At 37.3% G+C, this 16,922-nt stretch overlaps 1 protein-coding gene and 2 pseudogenes across 6 annotated transcripts in view; 2 read left to right on the top strand and 1 right to left on the bottom strand.

The window, feature by feature from the left end:
- The window catches only part of CDKL5 (cyclin dependent kinase like 5), a 259,957-nt gene that overhangs the window by 110,934 nt on the left and 132,101 nt on the right, over window positions 1–16,922 (top strand). The window lies entirely within an intron of this gene.
- On the bottom strand, window positions 6,281–7,101 carry LOC143670739 (S-adenosylmethionine decarboxylase proenzyme 2 pseudogene; annotated as a pseudogene).
- Window positions 8,601–16,601, top strand: LOC143671042 (gap junction alpha-1 protein-like; annotated as a pseudogene).

The following is a 16,922-nucleotide window of genomic DNA, read 5'->3' as shown; positions in this document are numbered from 1 at the left end:
ATCTCTCTAGAAAAAGAAAGAAAAACGGAAAAACTCATATGTGCCATAACCCTTACCCCACTCCCTTTCATTGACCACTTGTATTTCAGTCCACTCAATTTATTTTAACCTTTATTCCCCCTATTATTTATTTTTTTATCCATATTTTTTACTCATCTGTCCACACCATAGATAAAAGGAGCATCAGACACAAGGTTTTCACAATCACACAGTCACGTTGTGAAAGCTATACCATTAGACAGTCACCTTCAAGAAACATGACTGCTGGAACACAGCCCTACAGTTTCAGGCACTTCCCTCTAGCCACTCTAATACACCATAAACTAAAAAAGGGATATCTATATAACATGTAAGAATAACCTCCAGGATAACCTCTTGACTCTGTTTGAAATCTCTCAGCCACTGACACTTTATTTTGTCTCATTTCTTTCTTCCCCCTTTTGGTTGAGAAGATTTTCTCAATCCCTTGATGCTGAGTCCCAGATCATTCTGGGATTTCTGTCCAGAATGACAGAAATTGTCATTGCCAGGGAGATTTACACCCCTGGGAGTCATGTCCTACGTGGGGTGGGGTGGGGGGGGGGCAGTGAATTCACTTGTGTGTTGGCTGAGAGAGAGAGAAGCCACATCTGAGCAACAAAAGTGATTCTCTGGAGGTGACTCTTAGGCCTAATTTTAAGTAGGCTTAGCCTATCCTTTTTGGGGATAATTTTCATAGGAACAAATCTCAAGATTGAGGGCTCGGCCTATTGATTTGGTTGTCCCCACTGCTTGTGAGATATCAGGAATTCTCCAAATGGGGAAGGTGAATTTTCCCCCTTTCTCGTCATTTCCCCAAGGGGACTTTGCAAATACTTTTCACTCTGGTATTTATTGGGGTATCACTCTAACCTGGACAAACCCATAAAATCTCATACCCTTTTCAAGGTTCCATGTACTTATGGTGTTCAATTAAACCATATAAGTTAAATTAGGAAATGCACTGGTCAATATGTAAATTTTGTACCAAATAAACGTTGCTTGGTTTAGTCTCACATAGAAGTTGAATTTTTGCAATATGAAAGACCATCTATTTTCAGCACCGTGCAATATTGACATTCCTTTGTTCTTAATGCAGAAACATTTTTTATTTGTACATTTAGTCACTATCATTGTATACTCTAGGCATTCCTAGATGATACTATTCGGTCTTTATCGTCTATCTTTCCTTTTGGTTTCATATACTATCACTAGGTCTTGAAGATGTTTCCCTACATTTTCTTCTAGGAGTTTTATGGTGTATTGGTTTTTATATTTAAGTCATTTTTTTTTTTCAGGATTTTCTAAACATGGGACTGTCATCTGCAGATAGTGACAGTTTAACTTCTTTCTTTTCAATTTTGATGCCTTTTATTTCTTTTTCTTGCCTAACTCCTTTACCTAGAACTTCTAGCACAGTCTTCAATAACACGTGGTGATAGTACACATCCTTGTTCTGTTTGTGATCTGCAAGGGAAAGCTTTCAGTCTCTTACCATTGAATATGATGTTAGCCATGGGTTTTTCATATGTGCCCTTTACCATGTTGAGGAAGTTTCCTTTGATTCCTACTTCATGAAGTGTTTCTTTTTCTTTTTTTTTTTCATGAAAGGCTACTGAATTTTGTCAAATGCCTTTTCTGCATCAGTTGAGATGATTGTGATTTGGCCCTTTTGATTAGTTAATGTTGTGTTACTACATTAATTGACTTTCTTGCCCTGAACTACCCTTTCATACCTTGGATAAAACCCACTTGGTTATGGTGTATAATCCTTTTAATATGCTGTTGAATTCGATTTGCAAATATTTTGTTGAGTATTTTTCCTCCTTCTCTTGTAGTATCTTTATCTGGTTTTGGTATCAAGGTAATGTTGGCTTCGTAGAATCCAACATACCTCCAGGATAATCTCTCGGCTCTGTCTGAAATCTCTTAACTTTCAGAAAGCATCTTTTTATACACCTATATGAAGTAACATATAACTAAAAGAGATAGGCTGGAAACTTATTATAAAGCACATCTTCACCCATACTAGTTTCTATTTTTTCTAGCAACAATGAAGTAAGCTTTATTTCCAATTTTTTTAATCAAATATTAAAAACATATTTTAGAAAAATTTCCAAGAACCTAAAATTTTGAAATGTTTTTGAAACAAGGCAAAATGTCTATAAACTTTAAAAATAAGGCAGGTATTGAAAATAAAATAACAGAAGATCCCAAGCCAAAAAAATTAGTTAGGGGTCCTTTGATTTTCTTCAGGAGAATTATACTAAGGGTCTTAACTGGGTATTTCATAAAGTTACAAAATGTAAAGATAACATGTTAGAGTTCTGAGAGTGTGCAGATCTCAAATGGTTAGAAAGTACATGAAATATTTAGTAAATTGAAAGCATATTTTACAATATCTAACTCTTAAAAAATCAACTAAAGCCCTCAAATAGAGTGCTATGAAAAAAAAAAAAAAAAGCATCTTTTTGAAGATGTTTCCCTGCAGTTCCCAACTATAGTTGGGTAGTGTGCCAGTTTGAGAGAATCATGTACTCTAGAAGAGACATGCTTTAATCCTGATTCAATCTTGTGGGAGCAGCAGTTTCTTTTAATCCTGATTCAATACAGTAGGTTGGAAACTTTTGAGTAGATTATCTCCATGGAGATGTAACGTACCCAGTTGTGGGTGTGACCTTTATTAAGTGGAGATGTGATTCCACCCATTCCAGGTGGTCTTGATTAGTTTACTGGAATCCTTTAAAAGTGGAAACATTTTAGAGAGAGTCAGAAATGATAGAAGCCTCAGGAACTTAAGAGCAGAGCTGACACAGATGCCAAAACTTGGAGAACAGAGACATGGATGTTTGGAGATGCTCAGATCCCAGCAGACATTGCCAGAGATGTTAAGTAAGCCAGAACCTGGAGAGAGCCAAGAGAAGCCAAGAGATGAAGTCCAGCCCCAGAGAACCTAAAGGAGGAACCCCCCCGGAACAAAGGCTGAAAGCAATGGAGCCTAAGAGCAAGGGACCAGCAGATGCCAACCATGTGACTACCCATTTGACAGAGATGTTCCTGACCCATTGACCTTCCTTGAATTAAGGTATCATTCCCTGGATGCCTTTGTTGTATGTATTCTCCAATGTATGTATGTATATGTGTGTGTGTGTGTGTGTATTTTTAAATGTTTTTTATTATGAAATATATATACAAAGGAAAAAAAAACATTCAGAGCACACTTCAACAAGTAGTTACAGAACATCTAGTATATTTTTGATTTCACGTACAGTGTATTTTATTTCTATGATGTCTATTATTTTTGTCTTTCAAATTCTTTATGCTCTTCTAGTATATTCTTAACATTAATTATCTCTTTATACATATTTTCATTTATTTCTTTTATTTCCTTTATTTCTTTAAATTGAATCAGGAGATTTGTTTGCACATGCTTGATTAGTTGTTCCAGATTCTGTGGATGCAAACCGGTTCTGATGGGCCTGGGATAATAAAGTCTGGAGAGTCCCTGAAATGCCTTGCAGTTTTCACCTGCATTTTCTTGCATGCCCAGCAGATGGGGCTGTTCGGTGACTTAATGGTCCTCAGAAGCCATTTACCTCTTGGGATCTCACAGTGTCTTACCAGGTGAGGCTGAAACTGTGGGGTTCCTGTGCCCTCCCTTCTCCGGCCAAAGTCTGGCTCAATGTGGGGCTGTGTCTCCCACTTTCCTTTTGGTGGAGGATTCCCCCAGCTGCCCCTGTCTACAGCTGCCTCCCACATAAAGATCTGGCCTACCCCTGCTCTTTCCCTCAGTAGTGGGGCATGGACACCAGGATCCACAGCTAGAAATACAGTCTCTGTCTGGTTTTTTTGACTCTTCAACCCTGGCTGACTGGGGCCTTGAAGTGTCCTCCCTGTCTCCTGGGTCCTTAAACAGTTGATTCAGACAACTTTTACCTGACTACTTGCAGCTTTGGGGAAAGAATCTGCCATTCCCTCCCCGCTCCTCTATTTTGGAGCCTCTCTTTTTGCTCTTTTATATTCCACCTTCCCAAGCACCTTACGTGCTGTTATGGGTCTCTATGGGCTTGTTTCATTGTGCCCAGATATAAGTGTGGCTCTGTCTTGCTGCTGTGAGAGATTTTATAGTCTGTCCCCGATGGAATGTGGGAGGGATCCAGATAGCTGCCTCGGGGACCAAGATGCATGGGACCAAGTGAGGGGGAGAGGAGAGGACCAGCTGGTCCAGGACGTATGTTTTCCACCTGATAGTTTTCTTTTTCTTCCATTCAACATTGGTGGGACCTCTTTACTTTGTACCTTCCTCCAGGATTCTGAACAAATGAGAATTTTCCCTTTTTTGGCTGAATCTCTGAGGAGAGGTTTTCAGTAGCTGTTTATGTTGTCATGTTGATGACATCATTCCTTGCACCCATTTTTTTTTTGACTTTTTAAATTGTGTGATATAATATATATACAAAGCAAGGAAAGAAAAAAAAGCAAGTGTTTTCAAAGCACTCTTCAACAAGTAGTTACAGGACAGATCCCAGAGTTTGTCATGGGCTACCATGCCATCATCTCAGATTTTCCCTTCTAGCTGCTCCAGAGCATTGGAGACTGGAAGGAATAAATATTTTTTTCACAATCAACATTTTTCTGTTTTGTGAAAAATAACATACATACAAAAAAGCAGTAAATTTCCAAACACAGCACCACAATTAGTTGTAGAACAGATTTCAGAGTTTGGTGTGGGTTACCTTTCCACAATTTTAGGTTTTTACTTCTAGCTGCTGTAAGATACTAGAGACTAAAAGAAATGTCAGTATAATGATTCAGCAATCATACTCATTTGTTAAACCCTGTCTTCTCTGTATAACTCGAGCATCACCTTTGATCTTGGTATTTGGACTATGGCCATTCTAACTTTTCCATGTTGGAAGGGGCTGTCAATAATATGGGGTAGGAAGATGGAACTACTAGCTGATGTTCTGAAGAGGCTGGGCCCATCAGTTTCAGGACTTGTCTGGTCCAGGGACCTATCTGGAGGTTGTAGGTTTCTGAAAAGTTTACTCTAGTGCATGGAACCTTTGTAGAATCTTATATATATGTTGTCCTAGGTGTTCTTTAAGATTGGCTGGAATGGTTTTGGTTGGGGTTTGGCAAGTTATGATAGGTAGTACTGTCTAACTGAAGCTTGAGTAAGAATGACCTCCAGAGTAGACTTTCGACTGTATTTGAACTCTCTCTGCCACTGATACTTCATTAGTTATACTTCTTTTCCTCCTTTTGGTCAGGATGAAATTGTTAATCCCATGGTGTCAGGGCCGAACTCATCCCTGGGAGTCATCTCCCATGCCGCCAGGGAGACTTTCACCCCTGGGTGTCATGTCCCACATAGAGGGAAGGGTGATGATTTCACTTGCAGAGATGGGCTTAGAGAGAGTGAGGTCACATCTGAGCAACATAAGAGGTCATCCAGAAGTAACTCTTAGGCATACCTACATCTTACCCATTTTTATAATTCAAGTGGCTGGGTCTAAAAATGCACGAACCTCTCCTTTACCTTTTTTTTTCCTAACAGTGTACTGCTTTATTTGGGGGATGAGGGTAGGGGTAGGACTGAGGGGAAGGAACTCTAGGTTAGGAGTACAAATGGAGAGAGCAATAATGTTAAAATAATTCACAAAATGAATAATTGCAATCATTTTCTTAAAAGGACTTGACTCATGGAAGAAAAACTTTAATGGCTGTTGTAGAAAACATCTGTGTGAAGTATAAATTGGTTTCAATAACATAAGTAGAGAATATATCCTAGAACCTGGAGGTAACTGGATATAAAATTCAGGCAGCAATTTAATAGAACAGTCCCAGATGGTTAGGCTGAAGCCAGTACCTAATGAGGACAAAAGCCTTGTCTGTGGGGAGTTTTGGATGATATCTGGAGAAATATTATCTATGTATAAGCCAAATTGAATTGTTGTCACAGGTGTTGTAAAGTTTCATACAGTAAAAGGGTTTTTCCACATCCTCTTCAATTTTACAGCAAGAGTGGCATAGAATCCTTAGACACAGAAGAGAGCATTCATGCAAGATATATAATTCCTTGATATAATATTGTGTACAACAATTCAAAGTGATTATGCTATGATTACACCTAGGGCTTCCTGGAACTACAGGTTGGTGGTTATGGAATGCATGGCCCCTGATATCAATATCTAGAAAGCATCCACCATATTCTTCTATGTGTGTTCTCTTTTTTAATTTTTTTCTTCATTTTTCTTAATCAACTTTCCTGTCATTGCTGATTCTTAGCAAAGCTGGTAAAAATAAAGTTGTAATAATTGAACGTAGCACTCTGACAATTAAGACTTTTAAAACCTTCAATCTTCAAGGGCGAAGAAAGCACTGTGCAACATTTAGAACTCTGATTTACACGCAAAGTGGTCACGGATTTTCCTGGCTTGAGGACTTCCACAACTTTCCTGATCAAGTCATTATAGAAGATCTGACTTAAGTTTGTTTCGAAGCTAACATAAGAAAATACTGGTTCTGGAGTAATGGGAATAATCCAACAACTTCCATCTAATTTCATCCCATTCATCGACTACCCACAAGGATTTAACACTGTGGCATCAATGATAGAACCTGGTATCAGGTCACGAATTCTACTCTCACGAGTGACATCCTTTGCAGTAACACCATCTTTCATATAGAACTGGTCCATAACTGCCGGGTCAAGCTCACTCATCAGAACTTCCAGAGTTTGATCTGCCTGACTGATTACATGACTCTCTGGGAAATCCAGAATATACAAGTCCCAGCAGTTAGAATTCATCTGTCCCATACAATGTGCTGCTCCATTTGGGAAAATTAGAATAAGAAACTCTGTTTCTTCCTGGAAATTCCAGTGTAGATACCCTTGGTTAGAAGGCTTCATGAAGTTCTTAACAAGAATAAAAGAAGCTTTGAATTGAGTCAAACCTACTGTAATCCCTAGCAAGCTTCAGCAGGGAACCAGTGCTTTTGGTAAGAAGGTGGTACCATGTCTTCAAAAATGAAAGGTCTCTTGGAGACAAGCATGCTGCTCTTGCTGAGTAGGTCTCCTGCCTGTCAGTTTTTGTCACCCTTATGAGTGAACATTGCACTTCCTTCAAATGTATGTCCCACTCAGATCTTGAGATGGTGTGAAGACCCTCAGACCTTTTATTTGTGTTGGGAGAACCAAACCTCCAGCAGCTTCTCGGTCCCTTCGATAAAATATGCAGCTTCCATCTCCACGAAACTATCAGACAGCCAACACCCACAGAAAATCAACTAAACTAAATCTTTTCTCCTGACACTGCAGGTTGTTCCAGCTGTGTTACTAAAGTTCAGGTTCTTTTTTTTTGGCTGTAATTTTATATTAATTTCTTTTAAAAAAGGATTTAATAAAATTTTCCTGGCTTTTTGTATGAGTGAAAGTTGAACTTGAGTCTGTTGGAAATAAGAGGCAGATACAGTTCAGTCCCTTGTAGTCTGCTGTTTCCCCGTTACAGAGAGTAGAGCAAGTACTAGTTGATGTCTTTGGTCATGCTGTGTAAGTCTCTCCTTTACTTTTTTTTTTTTTTTGGCATGGGCAGGCTCTGGGAATCAAACCCAAGTCTCCTGCATGGCAGGCAAGAACTCTGCCACTGAGCCACCATTGCCTGCCCCCTCTCCTTTACTTTTTTTTTTTTTTTTTGCATAGATAGGCACTGGGAATTGAACCCGGGTCTCTGGCCTGGCAGGCGAGAACTCTGCTTGCAGAGCCACCATGGCCCACCTTACTTTTGAATGATAATTTTGCTGGATAAAGACTTCTGGTTTGTTCACCCTGCCCTATCTCTTCAAAATTTCTTTCTGTTGTTCTCTTGCTTGCCTGTTTTCTGATGAGAAATCAGATGTAATTCTTATTGATCTTTTATAGGTAAGGTGTCTTCCTTTCCCATGCACCCACAACTTAAGGTTTTCTTCAGTTTCAATGTGATATGCAACATTTTTTTTGTTATTTATCCTGCTTGATTTTCTCTGAGCTTCCTGAATTTGTAATTTGGGTATCTGTCATTAATTTTGGAAAATTCTCAGCCATTATTACTTCAGATATTTCTCCTTTCTCTGTTTCTTTTCCTTCTGTTGTTCTTATTATGTGTATGTCACACTTATTGTAATTGTCCCGTAGTTCTTGATATTCTGTTCTGCTTTTTTTTTCATTCTTTTATCTCTTTGCATTTTCATTTGGAAAGCCTCTCGTGATATTTCTTCAAGCTCCCTGGTTCTTTTCTTGGTTGTGTCCAATCTACTGATGAGGTGATAAAGACACTTTCATTTTGTTAAAGTATTTTTTCTTTCATTCTTTTTGTCAGTTTCCACCTCTCTGCTTATATTACCTTTCTGGTCTTGCTTATTGTCTACTTTTTCATTAAATCCCTTAACATATTAGTCATAGTTATTTTAAGTTCCCTATCTGATAATTCCAAAATCTGTGTCATATCCAAGTCTGGTTCTGATGCTTTCTTTGTTTCTTCAGACTTATTTTTCTTGTCTTGTAGTATACTTTGTAATTTTTTTTTTGAAAGTCAGACATGATGGTTCATGTAATAGTAACTGAGGTAAATTGGCCTCTAGTGTGCGCTTATATGTTAATCTGACGAGGAGGTTGTGTTTAATGTTTGATGTGATTATGGGTGTCAAAGGCTTCAATTTCCTATGGTTTCTATTGGGTTTTTTGTTTACTTTCTTCCCCTGTTCTCTTTCGTTTTCCCTAAGAACTCCTTCTTAAATAGATTCTGTACCTTCTGATTCTTTAATCCACTGTTATTGTACTAGAACTCTGTTAACATGGTGGTAGCATGGGATAGGTGAAGAGAAAGCATTTTATGTAAGTCTTGGTTGACATGAGTTCTGAAGGATAACCTTCAGAAATGTTTCTTGGTCTTTTTAACCCCCTCCTCTGAGGGGATTAAAAGTCTATAAAGGCTGTAGTTGGCTAATTGCCCTTCTCCCTGGACAGGAAAGGCTCTGGTTAAGATACTCTTTGTGTGTTGAACTTTGTTATGGAGAATGTCCTGGGTTTATTTCAGAATGGTTACTTTTCCCCTGGGCTTAGTTGCTTCTTCTCCTCCTCCTCTTTAAGAGGGAAGGAGATTTTTCTTGGGTCTTCACAGTCAGAATCTGGTAAGGTTCCTGGAGGTAAAGCCATAAGAGCGTGGAGGTCCTCCTTAGACTAGGCTCCCAGGAGATCTCTCTCAAGCTGGTCACATTAAGACTCCAACAGTTCATCAGAATATCATTTTAAGGGCTTCTCCCAGTGTACAATTCCAGCAGCAGCTGCTCCAGGTAAGCTGGTCTTGACTATGGTTCACTATATTTGCCTGTCTCTCTAGGGCTGTGGTTTTGCCCTGTGATTTCAGTTCTCAGATGTGTCTAAGAAAAGTTGTTGAACTTTTCAATTTGTTCAGCTTTTTTCTTATTATAAGGACAAGAGTGAGGACTTCCAGGCTCTTTACATGTCAGAGCTGAAACTCCAAGTCCTACGTTTATATTTCTAACTTGGAAATAGCTTGTCCAGTTTAAAAATAATGTTCAACAAGAAATTTTTAACTTTCCTACAAGCTATTTGCTTAGCTGAGTTGACTCATTCTATTATTTTCATCCCTTTGTATTGTAAATCTGTATATTCTCATGTGCTTAGTAAAATCTTCTTCAGAGCAAAATTTTTTTTTTTTGAAAATTCAGGACCTTCTTGTAGTTCTAGAAATCATTAATAACTTTGCCCCAAATTAACTAGAATCATTACACCTATTGATTTGATTTTTTTTTTCTGCTTTAGCAAATGCATCCTTTAAACCATACTAAAGTAGTCGTGGGGATTCTTTAACCTTCACTTGTTATTATTTCACCCCAGTTATTTTTGAAGAAGTAACTCAGTTTTCTAAGGCACTCTGAAAAATCTTTAGAGACTAAGCCTTGTTTAAATTTGAAAAACTAGTAAGAGTAAATGGAGAACTCTTATGCTGGCAATGGTTTGCTTTCAGTTAACCTCGAAGATTATATTAATTATAAACTCTAGATTTTGGGGACTTTGAGCATCTGTGTGGTAGAGGAATGTTTGGCTAAAATGACCTATTTAAGCAACTGAGAAAGTACTGTGTGCTTTAAAGCCTTATAATTTGATTACTTGCTCAAAGATTACATTTTAGGAGAGTTCATTTCTTATCCTTGGATAATAATTGTATCCAACTTCAGGTGATAGAGACATTGTAAATTATATTAGCCTTGAAATTTTTTTTAGGTTTGTTTTTCTCACTGAATCTACTGTGAGGAACAGCCCTTAATCCAAGAAACAAATTTGTTGTATGGTTATGTAAGATTGCTTGTTAGTTGGTAAATTCATATCTTGTTTACTTTAGGAAATATTTTTTCTCTTTAAATTTTGCTGTTTAAAATAATATCCATCTTTGGGGATTAATTTTTTTCCTTTTGAAGAGAGATAATTAGAATATTTATACCATAAAAATTCTTTTAGAATACTTACTAAAATTTATTCTACAATGAGTTGATGCTGTATTAAAAGGATTTTTCCTGAAATAATTTCTTTTTGTCCTGTAATAATCAGTTAACTGTGATATATTTTAAGATAAGATCCCTTTGTCTAGCATTCTCTGAAATAGTCATAAACCTTTCCCTATGCTTTTGCTTAGAGAGATCAGAGCTGCAGCAAGGAAGGAGATAAAGAATAGCAAGTCGTCAGTAGTGGCACAGTTCATGTATTGCATGCCAAGCCAAATTCCACTCACCCTCGTTGGATTAGTGGATGGTATCAGTAATGTTCCTCCTGAAACTTTATTACAACTCTAGGCATATTGTAATGATATCATAGAAGGAAACCCACACAGATGAACACAGTGTATCAGCTTATTCATCTTAACTAACAATTCAACTGAAGATAGATGCCCCATGTTTAATAAATAAATATTTATATTGAAACCCCTGTTGCTTGGGACCTGACCTCCAATCCCCAGATAACTGGGGAGCAGTAATTTCTCTTTTATCTTCATCTTGCTACTTTTTACTTCTTGGGATAGCAGCTATCCTTGGAAAATGCCATTCCATTCCCCAAAACATTCAGAACCACAGCTCCAGAATTCATGGTCTCTTCCCTTTTCCAGAGACTCTCAGGAACAACTTGACCATTCTTGACATCCTCTTTTTTTGGTCACCACCATAACTCTGGCCATCCATTATCACCAGAATCCTCATCCCTGTACTATTCTATGCGTCCTTACATCTGATCCAATCCTCTTCCCCCAACCCTCCCACTGTCCCCTATAGCTCCTGATCTGCTATCAGTAACTTTTCCCATCATGTCAGTTTAGCCCCAGGTTCACAGTTTCTTTCAGTTTTGCCCCTGCACTTCCCTGGTGCTGCTAGGTGGTTCACCTGAAGTAGCCCATCCTTACAGCCTCAGTCTCATACCATGTTGCCTCTTCCTTTGCCCACTACCTTAGTACCGTACTGCCTGCCTTGAATAAAGGCAATTCTTGAATAAAGGGAGTTCTCTCTTTAAAACCCTTGCACAGGCTATTTCCTTCACCTGTAGCAATTTTCGTACTCTTTGCCAGGCTGACTCTGTCCTGTCTGGTCTGGGATTCTTTTGCTTTGTTCTGTTATCACTGTCTCCTATTTGTTTCCTTCTTGGCACTTACTAAAATTTGTAATTTTTTTCATTTGTTCCTTTAGCCCTTTTCATTTATTCTAAGTTGCACATTTTATTTTCATATTTTGAAATCGAAGTGTATCTTACACTGAACGCCTTGATTTCTTTCTGAATGGTAAGTAAAATAATGGTGAATTTTATGATTTTTCTTACCTTAGATTCAATAAAATACCATACTTTTAATTATGAGTTTTCCGCAGCTGATTTTAAGTCTTACAAATACAGGAATTTTGTCTGTTTTACTTACCAATAGGAGCCTGTATCTGGCTCCTACTAGTCACCTAATAAATAATGGATGAATGAATATCATTATTCATTTGAGAAAGGTTGGCCCTGATACTTCTGAAGATGAATCAATCAACATACAAGTATTGATTGTTAATTCAGCTTCTGTCTTTGAGGCATTGTTTCTAGAGTTTCCTTTATTCTGGGATTGAAGGAGACCTTTAGATTTGTCTATTTTGTTCTCCCATTTATATAACTTGCCCCCTTTGAGATTTGTGTATGTTCTTATTTAAGAGTATCTACTCACCATGTATAAAAATGAATCTACCTTTGCTTTTGCCAGGCTTCTGTGATTTGTTTTCATTAAGGGAAAAGGAGTGAGGAAAGTACGAAACAGCAGCAGACTGTTAAATTTTAAATAGAATTTAAAAAGTAAGTTCCGAGTTCTGAGTACTTGAACTTACTTTTTCATTTAACTTCATCCTCCAAGGAGTGTAGTCACTTGGCGTGCCTACTTCACTTCTTTTAAGTGAAAGAATAGTACCCAGGCAGTGTGAGTGATTGGAGTGCCTTAGGCCAAAGTTCAAGCCTATCTCTGTTCTTTTCATTTTCTGAATCCTGCTACTGGGGATAGCAGTTGGGTCAGCCTGGGATGATGAGCAGTTTTTCTTTTGTTGTAACACTTGACACCCTGGCTGTGAAAATGTCTGCTATGATAAATCCTTCCCAATCTCTAACATGCGCTTCTGGGTCCTACAGATCATATCTGTGTCTGTACCCACACTCTTGTACTTGTCCCATGTGTTCTCTGTGATGTGAAAAGAAGAGAAGTTGAACAGGAAAGAAGAGGAACTCAGAGTTGCCCAAAACAATGCTGTCAACATGGAGATGCATTTGCAGGAAATTGAAATAAGGAAGCTCAAGTATGGTATTGAAGAATACCGGGAGGTGAAAATGCAAGGAAGCTTACTCCAGACCTACATCATCAGCATCTTCTTCAAGTCTGTCTTTGAGGTAGCCTTCTTGCTGATCCAGTGGTACATCTATGGATTCAGCTTAAGTGCAGTTTACACTTGCAAAAGAGAGCCCTGCCTGCATCAAGTGGACTGCTTCCTCTCTCGCCCCACGGAAAAAAAGCATGTTCGTCATCTTCATGCTGGCGGTGTCCTTGGTTTCTCTCACCTTGACCATCATTGAATTAGTTTATGTCATCTTCAGGAGCATTAAAGATCGTGTGAAGGGACAGAATGATCCTTACCTAGATCTGCAGAACCCCTGCAAAGATGGAGGATCTCCAAAATATGCTTATTTCAGTAGTTGCTCCTCGCCAAGTGCTCTGCTGTTGTCCATGTCTCTTTCCAGGGACAAATTGATGACAGGAGACAGAAATAGTTCTTCTTGCTACAATGACAACAAATAAGGAAATGAGAAAGACTTCTTATTACAATGCATAGCAAAATCAAATGGGGTAGGCAGGAAGCACCATCTCTAACTTCTAGGCACACTTTTCGATTACTCTGATGATAGCCAGAATTCTAAACGACCTAGCTGCTGGGTACAGACTATAGCCACTAGCCATGTGAATCAGCAGCCTTCCATTAGAGTCAGCAGTCTTACCAGTAGCAGACTCAGCCTGATGACCTACAGATCTGAATTCATGCTTGAAATCATAAGATTCCATTCAGTTGTGAAAGGAAAAAAAAGGTGTAGTAGAAAGTGCACCTTCATTCCAGTGGAGGTGGTACTAAACAACCTCAGCATGAGGCTTGGCGGAAGCAATGAAATTAGAGTACCAGGGTTCTTTTGGAGGTGTCTGGGATAGGATGGTGGAGAGAGAAGATTAAGGGAGGTGCACGTTGGTGTTTAAAGTAGTTTATTCAAAGAGCTTAAATTCTAAATAAAAGTTGCATTAGGTGATACTTAGCTGAGACCTTTCTCTCCCCCATGTTCCCCTAGAATGGTCTCTGTATGTGAAAGACTGAGTTTTATTTATAACTAAATTTGTTTGTTTTACCAAGAAATTGAATAACTTTTGACCAGAAAAAATAATTCCTTCGTTTTATTTCTTTTCCACAAGTGAAAGAACTGGGATCATCCTTATATCCCTGTTAAAACATTCCCCCGTTAAAATTTGTACCTTGAAGGTAAGATTTTTAGATCTAACCCTCTAGGCATCAATGAACTTTTGCTACTATACTTTTTGTCTTTATATCAGTTATTCAGACAAGGCCCACAGAAAGACTCCATGCATTTGCAAATCTCAAGCAGCCTGTGTACTTGTTTTTTTGTTTGTTTTATTTTAATATCCACTTGCATCACATCATTAACACCATTTTATTGTCATCATTCCTCACTCTTCACATTTATTTAAAACATTTTGGCTATCACTTGACATTCTTTGAGTTAGAATCTGGGAGATAAGTCCTGCTCAATATTTAAATATCACTTATTTGTGATGTGTATGTAGGAGTATGTTTTACTTCCTATGTATTGGTATACGCACATGCAGTCTTAAAACTCATGAACATAGATTTTAAATAATGCCTACAGAGTGTTCACATTTGAGCCTTTCTCATGGGTTTTGTATTCTGACAAGAATGGTGTTAACATTATTCCTTCTATGAAAGTAAGACATCTTCCCCCCATACCTCCCACCTCCCATGTATTCTATTAGGGATACTGTCTCTGTTATTTTTTTTTTTTCTTTTTCCTCCTTTTTTTAGAATATAGCAGAGATGCTATTGTTGACATGAATAATATCCTTTTTCTGAAATATAATTATTGATACTTGACTGATAGAATTTTAGTACTGGAAACAGGTTTTTTTTATTAATGTGAAAGACTTAAATGCTTAGAGCTGGGCAATTAAATGTCCTTACATGTGTTTTGTGAAAACTAGTATTCCTTGGCTTTACCTTGTTTAATACTCATTAATTCAGAAAGTGTATTCCATTATGAGTTTGATAGTTGGTCTTTTGGGGTGACCAGTAGCTTCAGTGTTTGTACTAAGATTTTATTTAGAATGCAAGAGAGATTTAAAGAGGATTGAGTAGCGCACATGTAACCAATTTATTTGAAATGTACGCTAAAAAAATCTACCAGTTTTTTCAGATGCCTTTTTTAAGCTCCTCACACATGATTGGTGAAAATGCTGACTTTGATAATTTTGTTCTTGCATAGCAGCTATATAAACAGTTTTGTACAATGAGAAATACTAATTTGTTTGATTTTCCATGTTAAACTACTGTCATTCAATTTTATTGCATACTATGTAGACTTCGTCCACCAAGTCATGTGTTCTGGAGAGTATTCTTTAGTCAAAGTTTTAAGAGAGTAACCCCTGTGTCTGCCTCCTCTGGGAGTTTCTGGCTGTACTAGTCTTTCCTAGACTTTTGAACTGTTCATTGGTACATCTTAATTTAAGCAAAATACACTAGAATCAGAGTTTTAGAAAGGAAATTGTGGTGACTAAGTTGTAGAAGACTTCAGTAATAACATCTTAAATTATTTGTACCAGGATCCACAGATATACTTACTATTTTCAGATGTGCAAAAAACAAAAAAGTACCTTCTTTTTTCTTTATGACTTCTCTGATCTTTCTTAGAGGCTTCCTCCCTCCATATGGACACTGGGGCAAGAAGTAGGGGCAACTTAAATGTTTTACCTGCCAATCTATAGCATTTGTGTTAACAGTTTAAACGGTTTCTTTTGTAAAGTCCAGCCTCTCAGATAAATGAGGAGTTTTTCACATTTCCTTTTCACAGCCTTTTTGTGAGGAATAATCACAGTTATTTACTAATGAGATATGTGTGCTTGTTGGGCACTGCAGAACTCCTTAAACCTTGAAGTCAGATTGGACACTGCCATCGTCACTCCCTGTTTCACATTGATTTTCACATTTTTACATATAGCTTGCTTTTAAAACAAAAAAAAACTTTGTGTTTTGAAATAATTGCAGATTCAAATGCAGTTGTAAGAAATATAGAGAGATCCTGTTTACACTTCACCCAGTTTCCCCCAATAGTAACCTCTTGCATAATTATACTAATATCACAACTATTTTACTGACATTGCTGCAATTCATTGATCTTACTCTGATTTCATCAGTTTCATACATACTCACTTGTGTGTGTGTACATGTTTGCTTAGTTCTATGTAATTTTATCGCAAGTGTAGATTTGTGTGACAACCATAGTCAAGATACAGAACAGTTCTTTTGTATGGTAGTTGCATGTTTAGTTTTGTAAGAAATTGCCTGACTCTTTTCTAGAGTGGCTATACTGTTTTACATTCCCATAAGAAATATATGAGTGATTCACTTTCCCTACATCATCACCAACATTTAGTGGTGTCGCTGTTTTTGTTTTGTTTTGTTTTTCTAATTTTATCTGTTCTAGTAGGTATATGGTAAACCTCATAGTTTGTTTGCATTTCTCTAATGGCTAATGATATTGAACATTTTTGCATTTATTTGCTGTCTATATATCCTTTTCAGTGAAATATCTGTGTTTTTTGACCATTTTCAAATTGGATTTTTTGTTTTATTACTGTTGAGTTTAGGGAATTCTTTATTCTAGATTCAAGTACTTTGTTGGCTATATAGTTAAATATTTTCTCCCGTTCTGTAGCTTCTCTCTTCATCTTCTTAACCCAGGGTCTTTTTTTTTTTTTTTTTTTTAATGTTTTTCTTTTTATTGTGAAATATAACATATATACAGAAAAGCAATAAATTTCCAAGTACATTTTAACAAGTAGTTATACAATGGATTTTAAAGCTGGTATGAGTTTCAGTTCCATGATTTTTCTTTTTCTCTTCTAGCTACTCCAAGACACTGGAGACCAAAAGAAATATCAGTATGTTGATTCAATAGTCATACTCAGTTGTTAAATCCTATCTTCTCTATTATACTCTTCTCTTTTTTTCTTTTTTGTGAAAAATAACATATATACAGAACAGTAGGTTTT

This window comes from Tamandua tetradactyla, chromosome X, assembly GCF_023851605.1.
Source record: "Tamandua tetradactyla isolate mTamTet1 chromosome X, mTamTet1.pri, whole genome shotgun sequence".
NCBI classification, from domain to species: Eukaryota; Metazoa; Chordata; class Mammalia; order Pilosa; family Myrmecophagidae; genus Tamandua; species Tamandua tetradactyla.
This window is presented reverse-complemented; position numbering and strand designations above follow the sequence as displayed.